This window comes from Gopherus evgoodei, chromosome 4, assembly GCF_007399415.2.
Source record: "Gopherus evgoodei ecotype Sinaloan lineage chromosome 4, rGopEvg1_v1.p, whole genome shotgun sequence".
Classification (NCBI taxonomy): Eukaryota; Metazoa; Chordata; order Testudines; family Testudinidae; genus Gopherus; species Gopherus evgoodei.
Genome location: NC_044325.1, coordinates 78656394 through 78681978, shown reverse-complemented (window position 1 = coordinate 78681978; position 25585 = coordinate 78656394). Strand labels below are relative to the sequence as shown.

Here is a 25585-nt window from a genome sequence, read left to right as displayed (position 1 = left end):
GACTATACAGCAGTGAAACGGCCCTAAAGCCTGAGCCTTGCCAGCTTGAGTCAACTGGCACAGACCAGCCGCGGGTGTCTAGTTGCTGCATAGACATACTCTCTGCGGTGTAACATGGCAGCTGTTTAACAGCAAAGAGTAAGAGCTTGTTTACACTTAAAATGCTACAGTGGCACAGCTATGCTGCTGTAGCATTTCAGTGTAGACACGACTTTTGCTGATGGGAAGGGTTCTCCCATTGACGTAGGTAAACCACCTCCCCAAGATGCAGTAGCTAGGTCTACGGAAAAACTCTGCCATCAATCTAGCATTGTCTATATGTGGACTTAGGTCATCTTAACAACACTGCTCAGGGATGTGGATTTTTCATACCTCTGACCAACTTAGTTAAACCAACCTAATTTTCTAGTGCATGCTGGAGCTGTGAAATTGACAAGAAAGATGGCTTGCCACTGCAGAGTAGGTGTGGGGCTCCAGCTACAGCCAGGCTGCCCGTGGGCTCCCCATTCCCAGCTGGGCTGCACACCTGCCCTGCTCCCTGCTCCCAGCTGGGCTGCTGTCTGGGCTCCCAGCTCCCCATGGGGAACCTGGATGCATGGAGGCTCCCCGCTGCCCATGAAGAGCCTGGCTGCTGCCTGGAAGCTCCCAGCTCCCTGCTGGGAGTTTGGCTGCACTGAGTGCCTCCCCCCTTGTGGGGTCTTAAAGCCTAAGCTCCAGACTGAGCCCAAATGTCTACACTGTAATTTTAAAGTCCTACAGCCCAACCCCCATGAGCCTACCTAAGGCAGCTGACCTGGGTCAGCTGTAGATATGCCGCAGACAGTGTAGCCAGACCCTGCATTTGTCAAGAACACTGGGGTTAACACACTGACTCCTGCAAGCACTGAGGGTTCTTTTATGCATCTTGGCCAAATACAGGAAGCTAGTTTTATGTCTCATCCACAAGACAGGCTGAACTGTACCGATTCCTCTGTCTCTTAACTAATTGATCTAAAGGGGGACAGATAATTGTTATGATTTGTTCTGCGATAGCGCCAGCAGGCCAGACCCCCACTGTGCAGACTGCCCTGAAGAGCTTACAGACTATCCACTGTGGATACAATAGATAAAGAGGGGGAACACAGGGAAACAATGAGATGATCCTCGTCAGCATGATAAGCAGCCTTCGCAGCACACCAGCTACCTAATTGCTGTCACAGTTTTTTGTAATCTTCATAAAAGATAAGAGCTTTAAGGAGAGATTTGAAGAGGCACAATGGTATTTGCTGATATTTACAGGAAGCTCCTTCTCCCGTGCAACAAGGCCCAGCTTGGAAGAAAGTTGGGGGAAAGTGTTTGTTGGAAAGTTACACCCTATGCAATCAGGACTGGTGCCATTTGTGGGAAGAAGGAGGGGTGCACATTGCAGTATCATATAAGAGGTGATAGCTAGACTGGGGATAGGTTAAGGGCTGTAAATGTGAAGCCAAGGAGCTTGTGTTAGTTGTGCATTGAATAAAAGGGGGCCAGTGGAGGGACGCAAAGAGATGGGTGATGTTGTGAAAGTGACAAGCCAGGAAAATGAATTGTGCAGCAGCAGTTTGAATGGTTATAAGTGGAGCCAGGTGGGAAATGCCAAGGCCAAAGAGGAGGAGGTTGCAGTAGAGAGATGTGAGATGACTCGGGGCTGGATGAGCCATGTAGCTGTGTGAATGGAGAGGAAAGGCCACATGCTAGAGATGTTATGCACCAAGAAGCAGGCAAGATTTGGGTGCAGTGTCCAGGTGACAGGCCTGAGCAACAGGCAAGATGGTGGCATTATCCACGAGAAAGAAAGGAGAAACAAAAACTTTTGGGGGAAAGAATAAGAGCTCTGCTTTGGCCTTGTTGAGGTGAAGGCTGTGTTTGTATAGCTATGTCAGTTAGAGGTGTGAAGAGGAGTGATCCCTGACCGACACACCTGTGCTGGCAGAAGTCCCTTATGTTGACGCAGTTATACCCGCAAAACTGTTCTCTCATGAGTATAGCTTGTTTCACTTGTGGGGGTGTTTTTACTACACCAATACAGAGCGGAGCTTTGCTAGTGTAGCTGCATCCACACTAGAAGCCCTATGCTGGTAAAGTAGACCAGTATTCTTATACTGGTAAAGAACTCCTAGCCCTGATCTATATCACAGAGTTAAGTCGAGGCAAGACAGCCTACATCGACCTAACTCCTTAAGCATCTACACTAAAATGTTGCTCCTGCCAATGTAAGTCACCTGCTATGCAGATTTAATAACTCTACCACCACAAGAGGCACATAACTTAGGTCGATGAAGTTAGGTTGACGCAGTGTCACTTACATTGACTGCATCACTTACATCGACTGTTGCTGGTTTTCAGAAGCCATTCCACGTTGCCCAACTCTGACAGTTCAATTGGTGCCAGTGCTCCTGGTGAGGACGCGCAGCACTGACACAGCAGAGTGGACATGCAAAAGTGATTTATTTACTGCAGTGACTGTATGTCAATGTAACTTAGGCCATGTCTATACTAGAGACCTTACAGCGGCACAGCTGTACTGATGTAGTTGCACTGCTGAAAGATTTCTCGTGCAGCCACTTTATGCTTATGGGAGAGAGTGCTCCTGTCGACATAATGAAACCACCCACAATGAGCAGCAGTAGCTATGTCAGCGGGAGAGCACCTCCTGCTGACATAGCATTGTCCATACTGCCGATTCTGTCAGTGTAACATGCCATTCAGAGGGATTTTTTTCACACCCCTGAGTGACATATGTTATACCAACAAAAGTGCTAGTGTACACATAGCTTTAGGTTGACATAAGTTTGTAGTGTAGACATGACCTAAGTTGACAGGAACTGGCACATGAAATTGCAAGCCCATTAGCAAGAATTTTTAATGAATCAGTAAACTCAGGGGTTGTACCGTATGACTGGAGAATTGCTAACATAGTTCCTATTTTTAAGAAAGGGAAAAAAAGTGATCCAAGTAACTATAGGCCTGTTAGTTTGACATCTGTATTATGTAAGGTCTTGGAAAATTTTTTGAAGGAGAGAGTAGTTAAGGACATTGAGGTCGATGGTAATTGGGACAAAATACAACATGGTTTTACAAAAGGTAGGTCATGCCAAACCAACCTGATCTCCTTCTTTGAGAAGGCAACAGATTTTTTAGACAAAGGAAACGCAGTGGATCTAATTTATCTCGATTTCAGTAAGGCATTTGATACGGTTCCACATGGGGAATTATTAGTTAAATTGGAAAAGATGGGGATCAATATGAAAATTGAAAGGTGGATAAGGAACTGGTTTAAGAGGAGACTACAATGGGTCGCACTGAAAGGTGAACTGTCAGGCTGGAAGGAGGTTACTAATGGAATTCCTCAGGGATTGGTTTTGGGACCAATCTTATTTAATCTTTTTATTACTGACCTTGGCACAAAAAGTGGGAATGTGCTAATAAATTATGCAGATGACACAAAGCTGGGAGGTATAGAGAAGGACTAGCATATCCTACAGGAAGATCTGGATGACTTTGTAAACTGGAGTAATAGTAATAGGATGAAATTTAATAGTGAAAAGTGCAAGGTCATGCATTTAGGGATTAATAACAAGAATTTTAGTTATAAATTGGGGACACATCAGCTGGAATTAACAGAGGAGGAGAAGGACCTCGGAGTATTGGTTGATCACAGGATGACTATGAGCCGCCAACGTGATACAGTCGTTAAAAAATCTAATGCAATTTTAGGATGCATCAGGCGAGGTATTTCCAGCAAAGATAAGGAAGTGTTAGTACCATTATACAAGGCACTGGTGAGACTTCATCTGGAATATTGTGTGGAGTTCTGGTCTCCCATGTTTAAGAAAGATGAATTCAAACTGGAACAGGTTCAGAGATGGGCTACTAGGATGATCCGAGGAATGGGAAACCTGTCTTATGAAAGGAGACTCAAAGAGCTTGGCTTGTTTAGCCTAACCAAGAGAAGGTTGGGGGGGGGGATATGATTGCTCTTTATAAACATATCAGAGGGATAAATATTAGGGAGGGAGAGGAATTATTTAAGCTTAGTACCAATGTGGACACAAGAACAAATGGATATAAACTGGACACTAGGAAGTTTAGACTTGAGATTAGACAAAGGTTTCTAACCATTAGAGGAGTGAAGTTCTAGAACAGCCTTCCAAGGGGAGTAGTGGGGGCAAAAGACATATCTGGCTTTAAGACTAAGCTTGATAAATTTATGGAGGGGATAGTATGATGGGATATCCTAATTTTGGCAATTAATTTAGCAATTGATCTTTGATTATGAGCAGGTAAGTATGCTCAGTGGTCTGTGATGGGATGTTAGATAGGGTGGGATCTGAGTTATTACAGAGAATTCTTTCCTGGGTGCTAGCTGGTGAGTCTTGCCCACATGCTCAGGGTTTAACTGATTGCCATATTTGGGGTCAGGAAGAAATTTTCCTCTAGAGCAGATTGGCAGAGGCCCTGGATGTCTTTCACCTTCCTCTGCAGCATGGGGCACGGGTCACTTGCTGGAGGATTCTCTGCAGCTTGAGGTCTTCAAACCACAATTTGAGGACTTCAATAACTCAGACAAAGGTTAAGAGTTTGTTACAGGAGTGGATGGGTGAGATTCTGAGGCCTGCACTGTGAAGGAGGTCAGACTAGATGATCATAATGGTCCCTTCTGACCTTAAAGTCTAGAAGTCTATGAGTCTATGACAGCTGGACATTCATGAGGAGATTCAAGAGAGACAGATCAAAATTTTAGTTGTGACAGAAGCAGGGCCGGTGCAAGGATATTTTGCGCCCTAGGCGAAACTTCCATCTTGCGCCCCCCCCCAAAAAATCACATACATTATACACAATACGCGGTCACAAAATTGTGCCCCAGACCTTTTTTTTTTTATCTGCCATGAGGCTGCATCAACTGTGAACGAAAAAAAATGAAATTTTATTCCTATCAATCCTTTTTCTTGTTCACTATTAAAAGTAAAGGATAGAGAATGCATGTCACTTACTATAATTAACTATTTGAATTTCATCAACTGTTTGACGTAAATATTGATTAAGAGATCAAGATGACTTTCAAGCTTAAACCTGAGTATTCAAGCCTTGCTAGGTTTATGTTGCAACCATGACACTAAACAAAAGCACAGATGTAGGCAGATCTTATCCTACTGGTGTAACAGCAACTGCTCTGGATAGGATCAAAAAGTTGTTCCATATTAGGGGTTGTCAAGTTTCTCAGAGGCATTGTGGTCCATGTTTGTTTTAAAGAAATAGACCCCTAACCTGCAATCATTTATGCAGGAGGTATCTGTTAAGATGTTTTGCCTTGTTCTACTTTACCTCACTTGAGATAGGTGCAATTCAAGCATCTGACAAAATAATAGGAGAGCAACCTTCCAAGTTAGTAAGGAAAACATCCGGCTAGTACAACCTAGGATCCCACTATTGTGCTGCTCTGCTAGAAAGAATGATAAAAGATTAAAGTTCACAGAAGGTACAACTCCAAAGTGCTCCGAGCTGTCCAGCTAATCCTTGAATGTTACATTGTAAGAATTCACATGCAAATCCCATTTGCTTGATTCGAAAGAGGAGGCCATCAATGGTAGAGGCCTGGGAGCTCTAGAGATATTAATAATTCATGTCTGTTCCAGTATTTAGTATCAAATCAGGGCTTTACCTGTCAGCAAACAACCACCACACCTACTTATTTCTCAGCATTGTGCACGTTGTGGCTAGATGGTGATCCTGAGTCACTTGTTACCTTACACAAGAGAAACCTACATTTTAAAGAATTATTTCAAATGGGACAATAAAACAGGAGTAACAAACTTTCTGCTTTTCTGAGGTAATAGCCCCAGAAGTTCTTTATTATTTAACAGAGAGCCTGAGCTGAATGCTGGAACAGGAGGCAATATGATGTTGAAGGGCTTCTGTGAAGGAAGAGGAAGAAGTGGCTCTTGGAGCCTCTGGGCCTGATCTAAAACCCACTGAAATCAGTAGGAATTTTTCCACTGACTTCAAGGTCTGGGGATTGGTCCTGCTTTGAGCGGGGGTTGGACTAGATGACTTCCTGAGGTCCCTTCCAACCTTGATATTCTATGATTCTATGAAGGTGGATCAAGGCCTCTGATAACAAGAGTAACTTTTGTAAACTTCTCATTTCTGGGCAATGAAAATACTTACTTACTGAAATAAGGACATGATTGCTGGGGGTGGAAGAGATGTGGAGATATCAGAGGATGAGAGGCTTACAGTCACCTGGGTTGGGGATCTGGGATAAGGGTGGTTGGTGGTGAAGTAAGATAGGAAATATGTGTAAACGAGCTCTTAAGCTAAGAAGTGGGGACTTAGTAGGTTTTAACACATGCAATAGTTTAAAACAACACACAGGGGTGTATGGGATTGTTTGTAAGGGGTCTGTTTAGTAATGAAACAGAAAATCACTTCAAGTTTAGAAAATGCGGGAACAGTTTAGATACAAACAGGAAAGGGAATATAAAAAACTGTACAGATTTTGCAGAACATGATGTGAACCTAATAAGTAACTATGTCACCTGATTTTTGTATCCTCTTCTTCCCATTTCCTTATTTTGCTCCCATTGTTTGTCACTATCACTTGGTGTCATTTTTAATTTAGATCACAGGCTCTTTGGGCTAGTGAGTCTCTTTTATTTGTCTGCAGAGATCCTAGAACATTTTTGGACACAGAATACATAAGTAATAATATTCATAACAATAATTGCCAAGTGATATACAAACTTAAATGGGAAAGAGCCCAGGGGATCCCCCAAGTCAGCGCGCCGCCGAGGCAGCCGGCAGCCCAGAGGATCCCCTGGCCCAGGGTTCCCCTGGGCTGCCTGCCGCGGCGGCGCCCTGACCCGGGGGACCCCCTGAGCTCTGGGCTGCAGCGGCAGCGCGCTGACTCGGGGGACACCCTGGGCTGCGGGTTGCCACGGCGGCGCCCTGACCCGGGGGACACCCTGGGCTGCGGGCTGCCACGGCGGCGCCCTGACCCGGGGGACACCCTGGGCTGCCGGCTGCTGTGGCGGCGCCCTGACCTGGGGGACACCCTGGGCTGCCGGCTGCCGCGGTGGTGCGTGCTGACCCAGGGTCAGTGCGCCTCCGCAGCAGCCGGCAGCCCAGGGTTTCCCTGGGCCAGAGGATCCCCTGGGCTGCCGGCTGCCACGGCGGCACGCTGACCCGGGGGATTCCCTGGGCTCCGGGCTGCCGCGGCGGCGCACTGACCCGGGGAACACCCTGGGCTCCGGGCTGCCGCGGCGGTGCGCTGACCCAGGGGACACCCTGGCCTGCCGGCTGCCGCGGCGGCGCCCTGACCCGGGGGACACCCTGGGCTGCCGGCTGCCTCTCTGTCCCAGCAGCAGCGGCCGGTCAACCATTTAAAAAAAAATTGGGGGGCGCTTTTTGGCCCCCCCAAATCTCGGCACCCTAGGCAACCGCCTAGTTCACCTAAATGGTTGCACCGGCCCTGGACAGAAGGAGAGAAGCCAGCGACTTGTTGTCTATGTCTCTCTCTTTCCTTCTCTAGCTCCTGTGCACTTGTACAGACAGCAATTTCTTTCTTTCTTTTCTTTCTTTCTTTCTAAATTGTGATTGTATTTACATAGAGGTTGAAGTCCAGTGTGTGCAACCAGTGACAGGAGGCAAGGGTTAAGTGTTAGTGGTTAAACATGAGTCACTGGGGAAAACAAGTTTACTATAGATCCCTATACAAAAAATGCATGCTAGTGATCCTGTGAAATGTCCAAAACTTAGGCGGACTCAACCCTTGTTTACACACATAGATATTGTACCAGTTTCACTACTTCTATTAGGGATGTGAATTTTTACTGACACAGTTATACTAGTACAACCTCTAATACGGATGCAGTAATACCAGAATATTAGGCCTGGTCTACACTAGGAAATTAGGTCAGTTTAACTTCAGAGCTCAGGGGTGTGAAAAATCCACCTAACCCCCAGTGTAGACAGAGTTAGGATGAAGGGAAAATTCTTCAGTTGACCTAACTACCAACTCCCAGGGAGGTGGATTACCTATGCAGATGGGAGAACCCCTTCTCTTGCTATAGGTAGTGTGTTCACTGAAGTGTTACAGCAGTGGTGCAGCTGTGCTGCTATAGTGTTTTAAGTGTAGACAAGCCCTTACACTGGTAAACTTATACCTCTGCTCATACAGAAATAAGCCATATACATATAAGCACCTTTGTTCTTATGTTTAACTGCAGCCACTCTGGGGGTTGTACCATTTAAACTATACTGATATACTTCAAGAGATGCAATTTTTGTGTGTAGACAAGGCCTTACCAAAAAACAGATCATGTCTACACTAGGATCACTTTATCAGTGTATGAATACCAGTATACTATACTTGCAAAGCGCGCCTAACCTATGTGTACACAGCAATTATAAGGTGTGATTGCAGCTGCTATAGACAGTCCTGAGCTAACTTTAGCTCCTGGAGGCATGTGATGAAGTGAAAAATCTCATCTGTCCTCCCCCAACCTTTTTTTTTTTAAGTAAGTTTCTAGCCCTCAAGGTTGCACCCAGAAGCCTCCTACTGCAAGATAAATCCAAGAAAGAAACCAACAGGACTCCACTGGCCATCACATACAGTCCCCAGCTAAAACCCCTCCAACGCATCATCAGGGATCTACAACCCATCCTGGACAATGATCCCAAACTTTCACAGGCCTTGGGTGGCAGGCCAGTTCTCGCCCACAGACAACCTGAAGCATATTCTCACCAGTAACTGCACACCGCACCATAGTAACTCTAGCTCAGGAATCAATCCATGCAACAAACCTTGGTGCCAACTCTGCCCACATATCTACACCAGCGACACCATCACAGGACCTAACCAGATCAGCCACACCATCACCGGTTCATTCACCTGCACGTCCACCAATGTAATATATGCCATCATATGCCAGCAATGCCCCTCTGCTATGTACATCGGCCAAACTGGACAGTCTCTACGGAAAAGGATAAATGGACACAAATCAGATATTAGGAATGGCAATATACAAAAACCTGTAGGAGAACACTTCAACCTTCCTGGCCACACAATAGCAGATCTTAAGGTGGCCATCCTGCAGCAAAAAAACTTCAGGACCAGACTTCAAAGAGAAACTGCTGAGCTTCAGTTCATCTGCAAATTTGACACCATCAGCTCAGGATTAAACAAAGACTCCTCCCTTGGTTTTCATGCCTTAACTGCTAGAACAAGGCCTTATCCTCCCTGATTGAACTAACCTCGTTATCTCTAGCTTGTTTGCATATATATATACCTGCCCCTGGAAATTTCCACTACATGCATCTGATGGAGTGGGTATTCACCCAGGAAAGCTCATGCTCCAAAACATCTGTTAGTCTATAAGGTGCCACAGGATTCTTTGCTGTTTTTAGTGAAAAGCCTGAAAACCTGAAGCCAGTGCACTTTAAGGCAAATCAAAACAGTACAACCTCCTGATTTTTAAATCAGTTTCATAATCTTAGGGGCCTGAATGCTTGGAATTGGCAATACTGAAAAGAGAGAGCAGCAGGCTGATCCCACCCTACAGAAATCTACGTGCTACCGGCGCCCAGACCCACAGCCCAGCCACCCCTTTTACTAGGAATCAGATTTCTGGGGGCAGCGACTCCCGCCCTTTAAGGCACAGCTTGGCGCGGCAGGAAAGGACTGCGCACTGAACTGGAGCTAGCTGGCTGGGGCCACTGAGCCCTGAAAGCAGCTGGAGGAGGGAAGGGTTAAAGCGGGCTCGCAGTTGACGCGCAGCTGCCGGAATCCATTGGTCTGGTTGGCTCGGCTCCAGTCTGGGCTGGGGCGCGGACAGGGAAGGGTTAAAGGGGCGAGGAGGCGTCTCTGGCCTGCCCCAGGGGGTTGGCGGTTGCAGCTGACTCCTCCTGGCCTGGAGAACTGAAAGCAGCCGAGCAAGCCAGTAGCCACATCGACTGAATCTCGCCAAGGGAAGGAGCCTGTTACGCGTCGCTCGGTCCCAGTTGCAGGTGAGAGCGCAGCGCCCCCGCGGCAGGCCCCGCTCGCTACCGGGCCTGGGCAGAGCTGCTGGGGAGCGGCGGGAGAGCCGGGAGAGGGGCTGCGCCTTGGAAACTTCCCGGGAAAGTGACTGAGAGAGTCCAGGGCGGGCGGGATGGGGAGAGGGGTCTGCAGCCTTGGGGGGGGCGGGTACTCGCTCCCAGGGCACGTAGCGTTTCCTAGGGTTTCTTCCCGGAGCTCTGGATCCTTAAGGGTCGTGAAGTGGAGTAGTCGTGCCGCGTAACCCAATGTAAATGGGGCAGGAGCGCCGGGTCTCCCCCCGCCCCTGCACGCAGCCACCTCCCAGGCTTGTGCTGCTAACAATCCTGCTGGCGCCCCCAAAGGCCTAGCTTGGGGTGAGTGGGGGGGATTGGTGATGCTCCAGGAGACCCCAGATCTCCCTGGGGGGTTTCTGCCCGCGAGCAGCGTTTGACACCCCCCCCGTGGAGGGGTTGGAGAGTGGTGGGCTGTGCGTCTCTTCTCTTCCCCCCCGCCCCCCCCCCCAAACAAAAAAAAAGTGGAGGCGTTGAGACCCGTAGCGAGCAGCAAAGCTGGTTTGTTTTCTCCCGATCTGGGGCCAAACGCGATGGGCATTTCGGGGAAGAAGCAGCTGTGGTTGTAAATCAGCTCGGTGGGATTCTTCCCCCCCCCCCCCGCTTGGGAGACTCCCTGGCACAATCCCCACACGTGTGTGTGTGTGTGTCACTGGAGCTGCAGTTGCGCTTGCCACTCGGAGCAAGGGGGACTTTCCCAGTGGGCGAGATTGGACCGAAGCGTATCGGGGCTTTCACTAGCTGGGTGGTGGGAAACTCCGTATGAACTTTCCAGAGAAAGCGAAAGATCCGGATCAAAAAACCCCTTGTACAGCCCTCCCGTCTGAGAAGGCGGGGGCCCTGTGCCCCGTGATCCTTGGGGCTGTCGCGTACTTCTCTGGCACCCCTTACTTCGCAGGGCCCGAGAGGGCTCTAGGGACTGCCGATGGGAACAAGCGATCCCAGCCTGGAGGGGCTTGAGCTGTCAGAGACGGCAGGGGAGGGGGCAACAAGCCAGCAGCGATTATGGCCCTTTTCTTCAGCTGCTTGTTTTGGAGGAAAACTTTAAAAGATTTGCCTTTAATGGAGCTCTCTTTAGGTGCAAGCCGGTGCCATTGCAGTGCTAGATCTGTATATAATAACTGCTCGCTAACGTTTAATAAATTGAGCTAATTTGATCTGCCACAGAGGATCCTTCCTTAGGAAGGTTATTTATTTACTTCAGAACACTTCTATCTGACGCTTGGCCAAACAGCTGTGTCTGCTGAGAGCTGCCCTTACTTTGCCATGCTGGGTTAATTAAAAACTGCTGTTCCTGGGTGGGTTTAAACTCAAGGTAGCAATGGCACTGTAATGGGAAAGGACTGTCCTGAATGGAGGTGGACTTATAGCTGCTCCAGGAGGGTTTCTCCTGCTGGAATGCAGCAGCTACTGCCAAGTTACTAGGACTTAGCTATGGTGGAGGCAGGTGCTCTGATCTCATTCATCTATGCCAGCTTATCTCAGACACTAGAGCTGGAAAAGTCCCATTTTACTACCAGTGCAGGATTGTTCCAGGCAGTTCACTGCACCTTGTGTAATCTGGTATAAGGATACCAGCTGAAGCTCCTCCCATCAGCCTGTCACCTCTGACTGTTGGGACACTGGTGTGATTGTTATCCAGCCTAATAAATCTTCCTTCTTGTGGTACAGAGGGGTGGGTCTAACTGCTCTCTCTTCTTGATGTTCGCCTCTCTACTAACACAGGTGATTATCATGGTGTTTCTTCCACCAGCCAATCTTGGTAATTGTTTCCTATCTCACTTGTTCCCCATATTCTCTCCAGCTTTGGCCTGATCTTTTCTAACTTGTGTCAATATCTTGTAATGTAGTGCCCAGAACTGAATGCTATATGCCAGGTGTGGTCATGCTAGAGCTGCTAAAGTGGCACTGCCTTGCTGTGCAGTGTTGCTATTGTGTTCTGCTGCCTCACAGAGTACCCTACAAGACACCAGAACCTCGGAGTTAAACACCTTAGGAATGGAGGTGGTTGATAACTCTCAAAAGTTTGTAACTCTGAACAAAACATCATTATGGTGGTTGTTTTAAAAGTTTAAAACTGAACATTGACTTACTACAGCTTTGAAACTACTATGCAGAAGAAAAATACTGCTTCCCTTTATTTTTTTAGTAGTTCACATTTAACACCATTCTGTACTGTATTTGCATTTGTTGTGTCTGCTGCTGCCTGATTATGTCCAGTTCCAAATGTGTGTGGTTGACTGGTCAGTTTGTAACTCTGGTGCTCATAACTCTGAGATTCTCCTGTATATATCACAGTGGCTTTGGTCTAAAGTGCAGTGGAAACCTTGATTTTAGTGGTTAATCTAAGCTTTTTCAACCGTAATTTACAGTATTGGTACTGAATGCTTCAGAGGAAAGTAACTGTAGGATACCAAGTAGTCTGGGATGCTTTTATTTTAGAGATGACATCTCCTGTGTTCTGTCCCAGCAGTTAAAATCTGCTGGGATGATCTACAACTGTCCATGACCCATGGTAGGAAATTCTTTGAGGAAGCCTGCTTTTTGAACTGTGTCCTTATGATGATTCACCCTAATCTTGCACTATGCCTTTAGACTGCAAGGATCATATTTGTTCATCCAGGCTTTTAATTATCACTAGGGTAGAGGATGTATGTACTATACTACTTTTTTGGCACAACCTATCTGGTTAGCTATCCAGATACCTAGCAATGGAAACCATGCAGGAACTTAAGTAGTTTGTAGGTTCTTCTGACCCTATGTGGTGATAAGCATATGGCCTTAAAAGGTGTATGTTATTCTTCCTAGTATTGCTGCACATACTGCCTTTGTTCAAGTGAATATCTGATCCTTCTTTTTGTCTGGAAGTGTGATGAGCTTTTTAAAATCAACTTAGTGTCCTGCAGCTCCTTACCTGAGGAGGTTGTGAAGGCTAGGACTATAACAGTGTTTAAAAGGGAACTGGATAAATTCATGGTGGTTAAGGCCATAAATGGCTATTAGTCAGGATGGGTAAGGAATGGTGTCCCTAGCCTCTGTTTGTCAGAGGATGGAGATGGATGGCAGGAGAGTGATGGCTTGATCATTGCCTGTTAGGTTCACTCCCTCTGGGGCACCTGGCATTGGCCACTGTCGGTAGACAGATACTGAGCTAGGTGGACATTTGGTCTGACCCGGTACAGCCGATCTTATGTTCTTATGCAGCTGTGAGCTCCACAGGCCACATTTTTTCTTGGTTCAATATAGTTATTCCTAACCCTTTAAAATATATTTGCCTTGCCTTGGAGTCTTTTGGGGCATGTGTGCCACAATTATACACTAATAGTACTTGGGTGGTTTAGCTGACTTGGCAATGGGGCTCTAATTCTGTTAAATGTCTAACAGGATCTGCAGAGACTCGTACCGAGTATGACAAATCCCCAGAAATGGTCCAGCCTGTTGCATCTAATAAGGATGTTGCTAAAGGTAATGACTGAGAGCATCCATTGTAGTTCAACATACAGATGTTGGCTGTGAACGATTCACTTTGCCCTAGGAGTTGTAATGAGTCTGTTACAGTCCGAGTAAGGATTCATGGGAGGTTACACCTAAATCCTACACTGGATTCTGCAGGACTTTAAAATGAAGTTGCCAGAGTTACCAAATAAATGATAGCTTGAAATTACAGCAGCCCCTGTGTATTTGTTCCCATGGCTTTCAGAGACAAGGTGGGTGGGATAATGTCTTTTATTGGACCAACTTCTGTTGGTGAACTAGAGGAGTTTTTGAGATACACAAAGTTGTTCTACAGGCCTTTGTAATATTAGAGACTGTATCTTTTTAATTACATCTTGTACTCAGGGACAGAGCATGAGATTTTGACAGCTGGGGTTCTGTCCCTGCCCACTGTGCTGGGGCACTAATACAGTAGTGACTTGGGTCCAAGAGTGCCCATTACAGAATCACCAGTCACTTCTTGCAACACCATGTGTTCTCTTGGACATCTCCCATCAAAGTACTGAACAGGTCTGACCCTGTATAGCTTCTGACAACACCGCCTGATTGGTTGCATATGTGAATTCTGCACAAGTCTGGGACTGTAGAAAGGCTTCACCGTCCTGGGATATGTGACAGTTCCTCTCTCTACATAGGACTCTCACTTTTTGGGATACTACCATCTCCCCTGGCTGCCTCTGTCTGTGGGGACAAATGCTGCTTCTCTTCAGTCTCTGATGCTGGAGTCCAGTGATGCAGTGAGGTTGAGTTGGTATGTAATACTCATGCTCACATGCCTCCTCAGATCTCTGAAGGTTAGAAACTTGTGGCTAGATTCCTACAGACTGGTGAGATTGAACTATTTTATAATGCCACAACTTCCATGGCAGAACTGGTATTGCAAAGAACTGTGGAGAGGAGGCTAGTGTTTCAGTGACAACTTTGCAATCACAGTAATGAGCTTGTGTTGCACATATTTGGTGTATCTGATGACAAATAGCTGCAAAGGTGACAAATTCTTGCTGCTTTATAGGATGCCGATCAAGCACGGTATGTGTGGACACTGACAGGACATGGACCTGTGGAAAAAGAGGCAGATAGGCTTAGTTATGCTCTGAGACACTTCCGGGCGGCACTCTTGTGGGTGTCGTGAGCACTGAATACAAGTTTTAGTTGGAACAACTGACTGGAGAATCATTTCCATTCCTGCTCAGACACAAACTGATATAGGGGTCTGGTACCAAGTGTCTCACTTGGAGCAAGAATTCCAGCCCTTCTGTAAAAACATGGGACACTTGTGTTCCTGAGGTACCTTGATGCTTGTTCACATTGGGATGTCCTATCACTGTGAGCCAAAAAAAAGGCACTGGTTAGTCACCCTGAAAGCCATGATACAGATTCAGGGACAGTCCCCATTTAATGGAAGGGCATAGCTTTTTCTCTTGCTTCCTCTTCTGTTATCAATAGTACACATGTAATTTCCTTGATGAGGGAGAAGTGTTTTGGACTAGAAGAACAGTTCCCCTTTGGCCAGCTGGTTTGGCCGAGAACCCAGCATGACTTTAGTTGGTCTTCTCTATTGTACTGATCAGCAGCAGGTCCTGGGAAAAACACCCAAGGCTGCATATGACAAGGTCTCTAAACACTTCCTGCTTCTGTATGTGAGTGCACAGTGCTGTGAGTCTGAGTTATTAGTGTGAAACTGGGGTTGGGAGTAGGGGACCCGCTCCTCTCAGTATGGGGTGGAGGCAGCAGGGCAGATGCCTGAGGCATTCACTCAGTTTCATACCAGTGCATGTGACAGAATGAGAGAGCTTCCTCCATAGGGCTAGCCCTACCCAATTGCCTGGAGCCTCCTCCCTTGGGAAGATTTCACACCTTTAACAATGCAGCTCATCTGGACTGTCTTCATTCCAGTTAGCATGCCACTTTGTTTGGTGTCTCAGCACAGGCAGGTGCAACATAACCTGGAACTGGAGGCTGGCGAAGGAGATGTCCTACCAGGGCCTCTTCAAAGCTCAGTATCCAGCTGCTTGCATCTGCTGCTCTTCTCTGGGTGCCTCCTCCTTTCGTTCTAAGACTTCATACAGTGTGACTGAACTTCATGTGGAATTCTTAGGTTGACTCTGGCTCCTCCTCCTTGCTGTGAAGATGCTTGAATTGAGGACAGAGCTTGAGGCATGTGTCACAGAGGAGCTCTAAAGTTATATCACCGCTACAGCCTACGTCAGTAAAACTTGCCTTGCTTCGTGGGTGGAATATTCGCGCCTCCCCCCCCCCCGAGCAACATAAGTTACACAGATGTAAGCGCTTACGTATGCACAGCACTATGTTGGCTGGAGAGCTTCTCCCACCAACATAGCTTCTGCCACTCGTGGAGGTGGGATTTTTATGCTAACAGGAGAGCTCTCTCCCATCGGCATAGAGCATCTTCACCAGATGCACTGCCACAGTACAACTGCTCTGCTTCAGCTATATACTTTAGAGGTGTGGCTTAAGTTCTGGCCTGCTTCAGAATAATCTCAGGTTTGGCAAGCATTTTATATCCTGCTCCCTTCCTGTGCTTCTGTGGGGTCCATCGAAGTGTGATGCTTTAAAAAAGAGGCTCTGTAAATACATCTGAGATTAAAGTTTTGGGGGGTGAAGGGGTATTCAAACTACTGCTGGAACAAATTAGCCCCACAGAGGGCAGCGGTGTTGGAAAGCTCTGTAAGTATGCCTTTGTGGGACAGGTGGTGATAGGCTTGTGTTTTAGTCTTTGCGTGGACCCTCTCAGCTTTCACTCAGCTATCAAATTCTTCTCTTCCTTTAAAATATGTAAAGATCTGGTTTTGGTAAGAAATTTGTGAGGTGTCTTACTACAGACCCTTGACCTATCTCAGCCTTTGAAGAGTTCTTCATTTGCTTCTCATCAGGACCACAGGTTCACATCTAAATGGCATGTTACCCCTACACTGGCCTGCCCCTGGAGCACTGCATGCTGGGAACTGGAGTCTTTCTAGGACACATTTAGGGCTGTCAGGAGTGGGAACTCCTCCATCAGATGATAATTAAAGATGGATATTTGGAGAGAGAGTTATAGGAAATGTCTTCTCTTTGGGGACCTTTGTTTAATTATATGGGACCAACAAATTATCTAAACCTCCAGCTCTTCAGGTAACTTGTAAATATCTCCCAAATGATGGGGTTAAGAAGAAGCAAAGGGCAGGCTTTAAAGGAAGGTCTCAGCATGGTAAGAAGTTAATGGTGGAGGCACCCAGGCACTTGTGCTAGGGCTGATGGTCAATACATTGTGGAAGTGGGGCTGGGTAGGGTAGCACTGGCAGAACTTATTAATACTTGGCACAGAATACTCAAGAGTAGGGAGGATTGTGAAGACAATGGCTGATTTAAAACTGGGCAGCATAAGTGTAATGCAAGGTACTGTGTACTGGGAAGAGTGGCTCAAACTGTCTGTGCACGTTGGCAGGTTCAGAATTCACTATAATCTCCCAGAAGAAAGATGAAGGGTTACTGTAGGCAGCTTACAAAAATGACTGCTCACTGAGCAGTGGCAGCCAGAGTCAATGAAATGTTAGGTTGTCAAGACAGGGATTTAGAACAACATAGGAAATGCTATAAACCAAGGGCAGCCTCACCTTGTGTCCAAGTTCAGTCACATCTCAGCTATGGCAGAAATAGAAAAGCCCTTAAGGAGGGGAATTGAAACTAATTCAAGGCAAAAGAAGGAAAGGGAAGAGGCAAACCTAGTCTTGAGTGTCTTGTACCTTCCTAGGGAAAAAAGAGAGACCAATAAGTAACTGGATATTCCAATTTACAGAAGGACCTGTAGAATTCAGACAACCATACTAGAACTAAGCAGAAGGAAATACTTTACATGACATTGTATTGAACATGTAAAACTTGCTGCCACATGTTGAGGAAAATAGCTAATCTGGTATCTATAAACCCGAACAGCTGGAAAGTGCCAGTTCATTAGGAGTTACAGCACTTGTAATAAAACTTCCAAAGGTCATCCATCCTCATGTGTCAGAGCATAAAGAGGTGACCAGCTGGGGTCAGGAAGAAACATTTCCTAACTACGCTGCAATATAGCATTGCACAATCATGTGGGTGTTAGAGGTTTATCCCTGTTTGTGAAGGCTGTGGATGCTGCTGGGGATGGGACAGATCACTGACTTGTTCCAATATGACTGTTTCTGTGACTGAGAACTGGAGAATGCCATGTCTGGCTTCTGTATGTAAGGATTTCAAGGCTGCTGGACGTTCTGTAACAGGAGGATCATTAGCTATTGAGATGAAATTTCAGAGTAGTAGCCATGTTAGTCTGTGTATCCTTAAAGAACAGGAGTACTTGTGGCACTTTAGAGACTAACATTTATTTGAGCATAAATTTTCTTGGGCTACAGCCCACTTCATCAGATGCATAGAATGGAGCATATAAGGTGTGTGTATATAATACATACACACATACAGAAAAGATGCCATACCAGCTCTAAGAGGCTAATTAATTACGATGACCTGTTATCAACAGGAAAAAACTTTTGTAGTGATTATCAAGATAGTCAATTACAGACAGTTGACAAGAGGTGTGAGGATAGTTATAAGGAAATAGATTCAAGTAGTCATTACTTGTAGTATTTCATGGGGATTCTGTCTGTTTGTGAGCTTCTGCCAGGAGCTAATTTTCCATTTGGTCAATGCTGGGGAGTGGCATAGAGATCCGAGAAAGAAACTTCCATATGCTAGGCTGTATGTCCAATTCGCCCTATCAGCTCCAGGGGAGTTCTGCTAATCTGGGCTCAGAAATACGAGCATCTTGTAAGTGGCCATGTTTGTTCAGGTAGAAATAAATGTATGTACAGCCTATGCAATATGGGGGCAAGGTATAGAAATAGCCCATTAAGCATTCATCTGACGAAGTGGGTATTCACCCACAAAAGCTTATGCTCCAACACGTCTGTTAGTCTATAAGGTGCCACAGAACTATGTCCCATTAAACATGGATGACCAAACTTTGATCTTGGCTGCTAACTTGCATTAGGATTTAGATATCCTCCACCATAATGCCTGCCTCATTCTCTGATGGATGACTAGAAACTTGCTTGTCTGAGATGTCAAAGGTGACTTAAAAGCTGAACTGAATGGTGTGTGTTTTGGCTCTACCCTTGTACTAAGCTTACGCAGAAAGTGACTATAGGCTGGGTTTAAGACGCTGCTGGTTGGCTGGGCCTTATGCTGTGCTACAAGTGGAGAATCTCCTGGTTTAGCTGCTATTAGACTCTTGAGTAATGCCTGTCAGTGAGGACACCCAGCATGCTATGCACGAGGTGTGTTAACCAGGTACCAAGATGCTCTTTAATCACTGGCGTTACTGTTATAAAGTTTCCAGGGAGAAATGTGGCCTCCAGTCTTTTCTCAGTTTCACTGTTGATTTCTCAGGCTAGCTGGGCCAGGTCTTTAGCTGGAGATGCATGTCAGTTGTTGCAGTTATGAAACTACCTCCCTGATTGTTTATAAATCAGATAGGTATGGAATTCTTTGGGTGTGAGCCCAGTGATGGGGCCCAGTCCCTAGCCTTATTGTTGTAATTGTGCAATAAGTCTGTAAGGTTTACATGCTGGTCCTGTGCCTTGCCCTACAGCCAAGACCTTCTATCCTTAACCCTTGCAGAGCTGGCCATCCGGATATGAATGTTGGTATGCAATTTGTATTGGGTTGCAAGCTGATCTTTGGAGGGGTAAGTGGGACCAGCTCATCCTTCCCTGTAGGATAGGATGTGCTCTTGTGATGAGAAACATCACCTTCTTCTCCCACCTCCCCCATCACTGAGTCAGGCTTCCCTTTGTCCTCTGCAACAAGACAGCATGATTTAGTGGACTGGGTTCTGTACTGGGATTAAGGAGGCTGCTGACCTGAAAGTTACTTCACCTTTTTTGAGCCTCTACTCTCCTCCCACCCTCTTAAATAGAAGAAACAGGTCTTTTAAGCTCTTCAGGGCAGAGACTGTCTCTTACTAGCACAATGGGAGCAGTGCTACAACAATACAAAGTTCTTAAACTTCATGGCTTTAGCTTTGATTTGTCTATCCTCTTTTCCCCCCTGCCCCCTTTCACTCCCCAAACAGAGTTTCCCATGCTGCTCACTGGTGTAAAAGGCCCTTCCCATCAATCTATCAAGCTGCCACCCTCTTTCTACATTCAATATCCACCCTAAATACACTTTCTCTGAAAGGCCCACAAAAAGCCCCTCTGAACTCCAAGTTTTCCTTCCTCTGGGATGTGCGGTTGGTGTTCCCATCTGCCTCTTATACTGTAAGCTCTTTGAGGCAGGAACTGGTTTCACTGATGGTCCTGTGCAGCACAGAGCAAGCACTAAACTAATAATGGGTCATGGACCATATCTAGAAGGGGGAAAAGCCCTGACTAACTGCATATGAAACAAGGTAAAGTGTACAGCCTTTCTGGCCATTCCTTCTGTTTCTTACTGCTGCTAGTGAGAATGGGCCGTGGATGGGAGAGCTGAATGGGAATCTGCAGGAGGGGTGTGGGGTGAATAATGGGAGTTGAACAATGGCTGTCTGAGGTCATGACACTCGCAGAATGGGGGTGTGTATATGCGCGGGGGGAAGTGGCTACTAGCAAGATGCTGGGGCCCTGTGGGTCAGAGACAGCCCGCAATAGCAAGTCTCAATTGCTTCTTGGCTTCACAAAGCAACTGCCACCCCATCCCTTCCTCTCATTAACAGTCCTGACATGGCACTTGATGTGGTGCAGAATCAGATGAGGTGGCTGTCTGCTCATATGTGTAAGTGGCAAAAGTCAAATGGCTCCAGCTATTCTCATCCACTCCACACCTCCTCCACCTCAGAGGTATGTGCTGGGGGAAAGGCGTTACTATAAGAACAGACTGGAATTAGGGTTGCCAACTCTGACTGAAGCTATTCTGGGAGATTCTTTTCTCCCTCAATATGATGTAATTTCCTTTTTTTTTTTTTTCTTTTTTTGAAAAATATCCTTTTAAAATCACTCGAATTGCTTTCAGTAGTTGCTGGGAGATGGATGCTGATTCTAAGAGACTGCAGGCCAATCCTGGAAGGTTAGCAATCCTAGTCTGAATGAATGAGCTCCTAATGCATTAGAGTAAAATGGAGTAACTGAGCATCTGGGTTTGATTATTTAGAAGATCTTCCTGGTTTCTGAAGAGTGGGCCTGGATGTGACCACAGCCTCTCTGGATGGAAGATGAAAGGGGCTGACCTGTGTCCTAGCACCTCTTGGTAGGCAGGGGTGCTGGAACAGTTTTTTATAGTGAGAGTGCTGTGAGCCGTTGAACCAAACTGTAACCCTGTATATAATGGAAACCACTTTGTCAGGGGGTGCAGCAGCACCCCCTGGACCTGTCATTCCAGCACCTACATTGGTAGGGATGAGGACTTTTTTCTTTACAGGCCCACACAGAGGGATCTGTTTAGACTAGAGTTCTTGCTCCCATTTTAACTAGTTAATTGCCAGAGTGCTCATCTTAAAACAAACCTAGAGGAAACACTTATGGAGTATCTAGGTTAGCATTTGACAAGGTGTTACTTTGAGTTAGCTGGCAGTCAATTAACTAGAGTTTCTGCTCCTATATTAACTCTAAACTAGATGTACAGTGACAGATGTTGCTTTCTATCTAGGGCCCTTGTCTAGACTGGAATTTCATGGTAGCACATGTTGGCTAACTTGCCACTAACTCAGTCTACAGCCTTGTCTTCAGTAGGAAAAGAGGCATAATCTAACATTGTTAAATCCTAGTGTAGACAAGGCTGTTAGCTGGTTGAGGTACTCCCTGGCGGGGAGCTAGGCTCTAACTTAACACATTTTTAGGACATGTTAAAAGTAGTGCGTCTTGATTAGCATGTACTGGAAGGCAAGGTAGACAATAGTTGAACATAACACCTCAAATCATAGTCTAGACAAGGTCTAGGGGGTCTATGTAGATGGGAGAGTGATCAGGAGTGATTAACTCCCTCACCTCCACCTCAAACTTTTTTCCTGATGCAGATTAATATTTTATTTTAATTTAGTTGATTGGCTCCCTCAGTATGGGCCTCAATGCACTTTAAGATTTGCTGCCTCTACATAAGGATTTTAAAACATATCTCTTAAAACACCTTGTACCCTAATGTAGCCATCATTGACAGCTCTTCCCCATTTCTAATTGACTGAGAGTGGGACCCACTCCTTGAATATTTCTTGATTTTGTTTAGTTAACTTTGTGCTGCCATCTGAAGACATAAAGTGCTGCAGAATCCAGGTGTGTTGGTTCTGTGTTGCCTGCAGATGCTGGGGCCCTTACTCTCTCTTGGTGATTTCATGTGACTCTCTTTAAATGAGAATTTCATGGGATCATGTAGTTCTTTAGGGAGACTTCCTACCATTGACTGCCTGCTCATAGACAGGAGAGGATTCAACTCTCTAGGACTGGAAGTCTCAAATTCTGTTTGAAGTGGGTGAATCAGCTCTGCCAAGCTCTGTTTCCAATAACTCCTGGTCTTGGAAAGTGAGAGCCTCACTTAATCAGCTCTTTATTACAACCCTAACAGAACCCCCATTTTGAAGAATGGGGATACTTGGAATGACCAGGTTCTTATGTCATCAAGTTCAAGATCTCAATGTATCTAGGGGAAATGACACGTCATGGGTACCTTGACACCGTCCCCAGTGGTCTTGGAGATGGTATTAGTTTTGAAGTCTGGTCATTCATACATCCCAAACACTGGGTGTTCCACAATGGAACTAGCATATGGTCTTGGATCTTGTGAAACTCTATTTTTAGGGTGAAGCAGATGGGAATAATGATTCTAATCTGGTATCCTCCTTGTGGCAGTGGCTTATGTTGGATCCAGCAGTGAAAGGCAAAACAGAATTCCCTAATGCACTGTGCAATGCTGTGTGGGGGTAAAGAGGAGAAGTAATTCCTTCCTGGCCCATCTGGTAACACTTTGATTCCTTTAGCTTTTTATAGCACGTATAACTAGAATATCTGATGCACAAGTATCATCCAATTGTTAAATTTAGTGGAGGCCTTAACTGTTCTGACTAACTGGAATAGTGTTTTATGCAAAAATTGCTCTGATTCCATTAAAAATGGAATAATTTCACTATAAAGCTTTTGCTCATAAGATAAAATCACCTACATGGTGTGAAACTTGGAGCTGGAACAGTTCCCTCTTGGCCAGTGTCGTAGCATTGTAACAAATGACAACCGAAGGAGAGGTCACGTGTTCCTGCATTTTTTAGCTGCCCCTTCTGTGCCTGGGAGATCAATGCAGAGCTGTCTGGTGGGCCATGTACATGTATACTGCTGAGCAAATAGACAGATATGCCAAAGATGCAGTTTCTTGCATTGGCTTGTCCCTCAGCTGAAGATAGTGGTGATCTATCCTATAGAGCAGAGGTGGGCAAACTACGGCCTGGGGCTGCATTCGGTCCTTCAGACATCTTAATCTGGCCCTCGAGCTCCTGCTGGGGAGCAGGGTCGGGGACTTGCTCTGCATGGTTCCCAGAAGCAGTGGTATGTCCCATCTCTGGCTTCTATGTGTACGGGCAGCCAGGGGGCTCTGCACATGACCCCTGCAGCTCCCATTGGCCAGCAAACAGGGCCAATGGGAGCTGCAGGGTGCACCTACAGATGGAGCGGATCAGAGCAGAGCTGCATGGCTGCGCTTCCACATAGGAGCCATATCAGGGACATGCCGCTGCTTCTGGGAGCTGCTTGAGGTAAGCGCTGCCTGGAGCCTGCACTCCTTTCCTTTCCCACCCCCCATACCCCAACCCCTTCTTCCACCCATACCTCTGCCCCAGCCTGGAGTCCCCTTCCACACTCTGAACACCTCATTTCTGGTCCTACCTCAGAACCTGCACCCCTTGCTGGAGCCCTCACCCCCAACCAAAGCCCCAATTTTGTGAGCATTCATGGCCCACCATACAATTTCCATACCCAGAGGTGGCCCTCAGGCCAAAAAGTTTGCCTACTCCTGCTATAGAGGTTGGGGTAGGGACTGGGAGTTGAACTTCTGGGTTCTTTCACAGTGCTGCTCCAATGTGCTGTGAGAAGTCAGATCCTCCACTTCTGTGCCTACATACTTTAGCCCCTTCATAGCTGAATGTCTGTCTGATTCAGACATTCAACTTACTTTCCTACTTCATAGGGGACCCATGAAAGTGTTTATCCTATTTTACTGATTCTTTTTTTTTTCCCCTTTGAGGGGGTGAGAACTGATGCAAAGAATGCTCAAGATCAGTTTGTGATAGAGCTAAAAATGGACACCCCACCCCCGTCCCATTTCCCAAGTCTACTGACTTAACCACAGGACTATCCTGCTTTTGCTGACTCATTTCTAAAATGAGGGTACTTGCCTAGGTGCTGAGGTGTAGCTAATGTTTGTAAAGCATTTGGAGATCCTTGGATGAAAGGTGATGAACATAGCAGCCTTAAAGAGCCCAAATGGCAGCCTTCCAGCGTGTGCTGCTGCTATCTCCTCTCAGGCTAGTATTCTAAATTTGCACCACAGTGATCTCTGAAGAACGCAAGACACTTAAGTAACTGGAAAAAGCCACCCAGCCTGCCTTGTTTCTGGTTCAGCTTAACCCATCTTCCAAACTGTCAATTGCATAAGAGGACACCGTATGTGTGTAAATCTGGAGACTCTGAAGAGGCCCCTCCTTCTCCCTGAAACAGATCCAGCTTTTAAAACTTACTCTCTTCTGCAACTGCCAAAATCCTGGTGAACTTATCCCATATGTCTGACAAGGACTCCTTCACGCCAAGAGGAACAGTTCTCTTTACACCAATGCAGTGGTCGGTCGGAGTGATGGTCTGGCTCTCTCAGGACGATGTTTGATCTCAGAGAGGAGTGGTGCTAACTTGTGGGTGGCAGGGTTCAGTATGAGGCTTGGCAGGTCTGTAATTGGTTAATGTTCTCATGTCACTCCATTTAAAGCTGATGGAATCATCTGCTTGGTACCACATGCAGTCTCTGGGAGAGCAAAGCGCCTGTGTATGTCACTTAAGTCTCATCACTGGGGCTGTGCCAGGCTGGGTGCAACTGAAAGGCTTTCTGACCTTACAGGGATGGTAGAACTTCTCTTCCAGCTGGCTTTGTATAGCAAAGGGACTAAATTGTTTGGCATTTGCCTTGTCTAATGAGACTTATTGCAACACTTCATTTAAACAAATGCTTTGGCTACAAATCAAGTAGTTTCACTGCAGCCTCTGTAACTGTCTTTGTAGTCTTTGCTGAATGGCTTCCTTCCTATAGCACTACTCCTTGCTGTCACTAAACAAACACCTGCAGCAGCAGCTGTGAGGCTGGTAAGGCCCAACAGTGAAGAGACTGCTTTTCCCCTCCAGTGGCGGCAGAAGTCTTGCACAAGGTCCTGGTATTTCAGGCAGCTTCCATAGCAAACTCCAACAGGACTGGCTCTAAAAATGCCCAATTTAAAACATGCTGTAGCTTTGTACATAAAACTGAGGCACCCAGGAACACTCAGCACACTGGGTGGGCTGGCTAGACTCTAATGTATCATGTAGGGGAACTGCCAACAGACTGTCACTTGTAGTAATGGGACAGATGCTTTGGGGAGGGAAGAGAGGAAGGCTCCCAGTTCTTGAGCAGGAAGAAGGGGAGTATCTCAGACAGCCACTCTTTAAAGCAATTGTTTTTATATTAATTTCCCTTCTTTCGAAAGGGCAGGTGCTTTAAGTAGGAAGAGTTTATATATTCCTCTCAAACTTTACCTGTGGCTTATTTGATATCCTTCCAATATCAAATGCTGGCTGCATCAGGCACTATGCACTCCTTAAGTTCAGGATATTGGGTCATGCTACAGCATTTGTCTCCATTTCTGTGACTTGTTGCCCTTATGCTTGTGTTCACTGCTGCAAGGCTTTTCCCCTAGTGACAGGGTTCTGAAGTTTGATTGCTCCAAATCCCTGATTGCACCCAAGCAAATAATTGA

At 46.3% G+C, this 25585-nt stretch overlaps 1 protein-coding gene across 1 annotated transcript in view; it reads left to right on the top strand.

The window, feature by feature from the left end:
- Window positions 1-9768: 9768 nt before the first annotated feature.
- CD82 (CD82 molecule) overlaps window positions 9769-25585 on the top strand; it is a 65728-nt gene continuing 49911 nt past the window's right edge. Inside the window, exon 1 of the mRNA XM_030559990.1 lies at window positions 9769-10026. The gene's annotated coding sequence lies outside the window, so the exon portion shown is untranslated. The remainder of the gene's footprint in view (window positions 10027-25585) is intronic.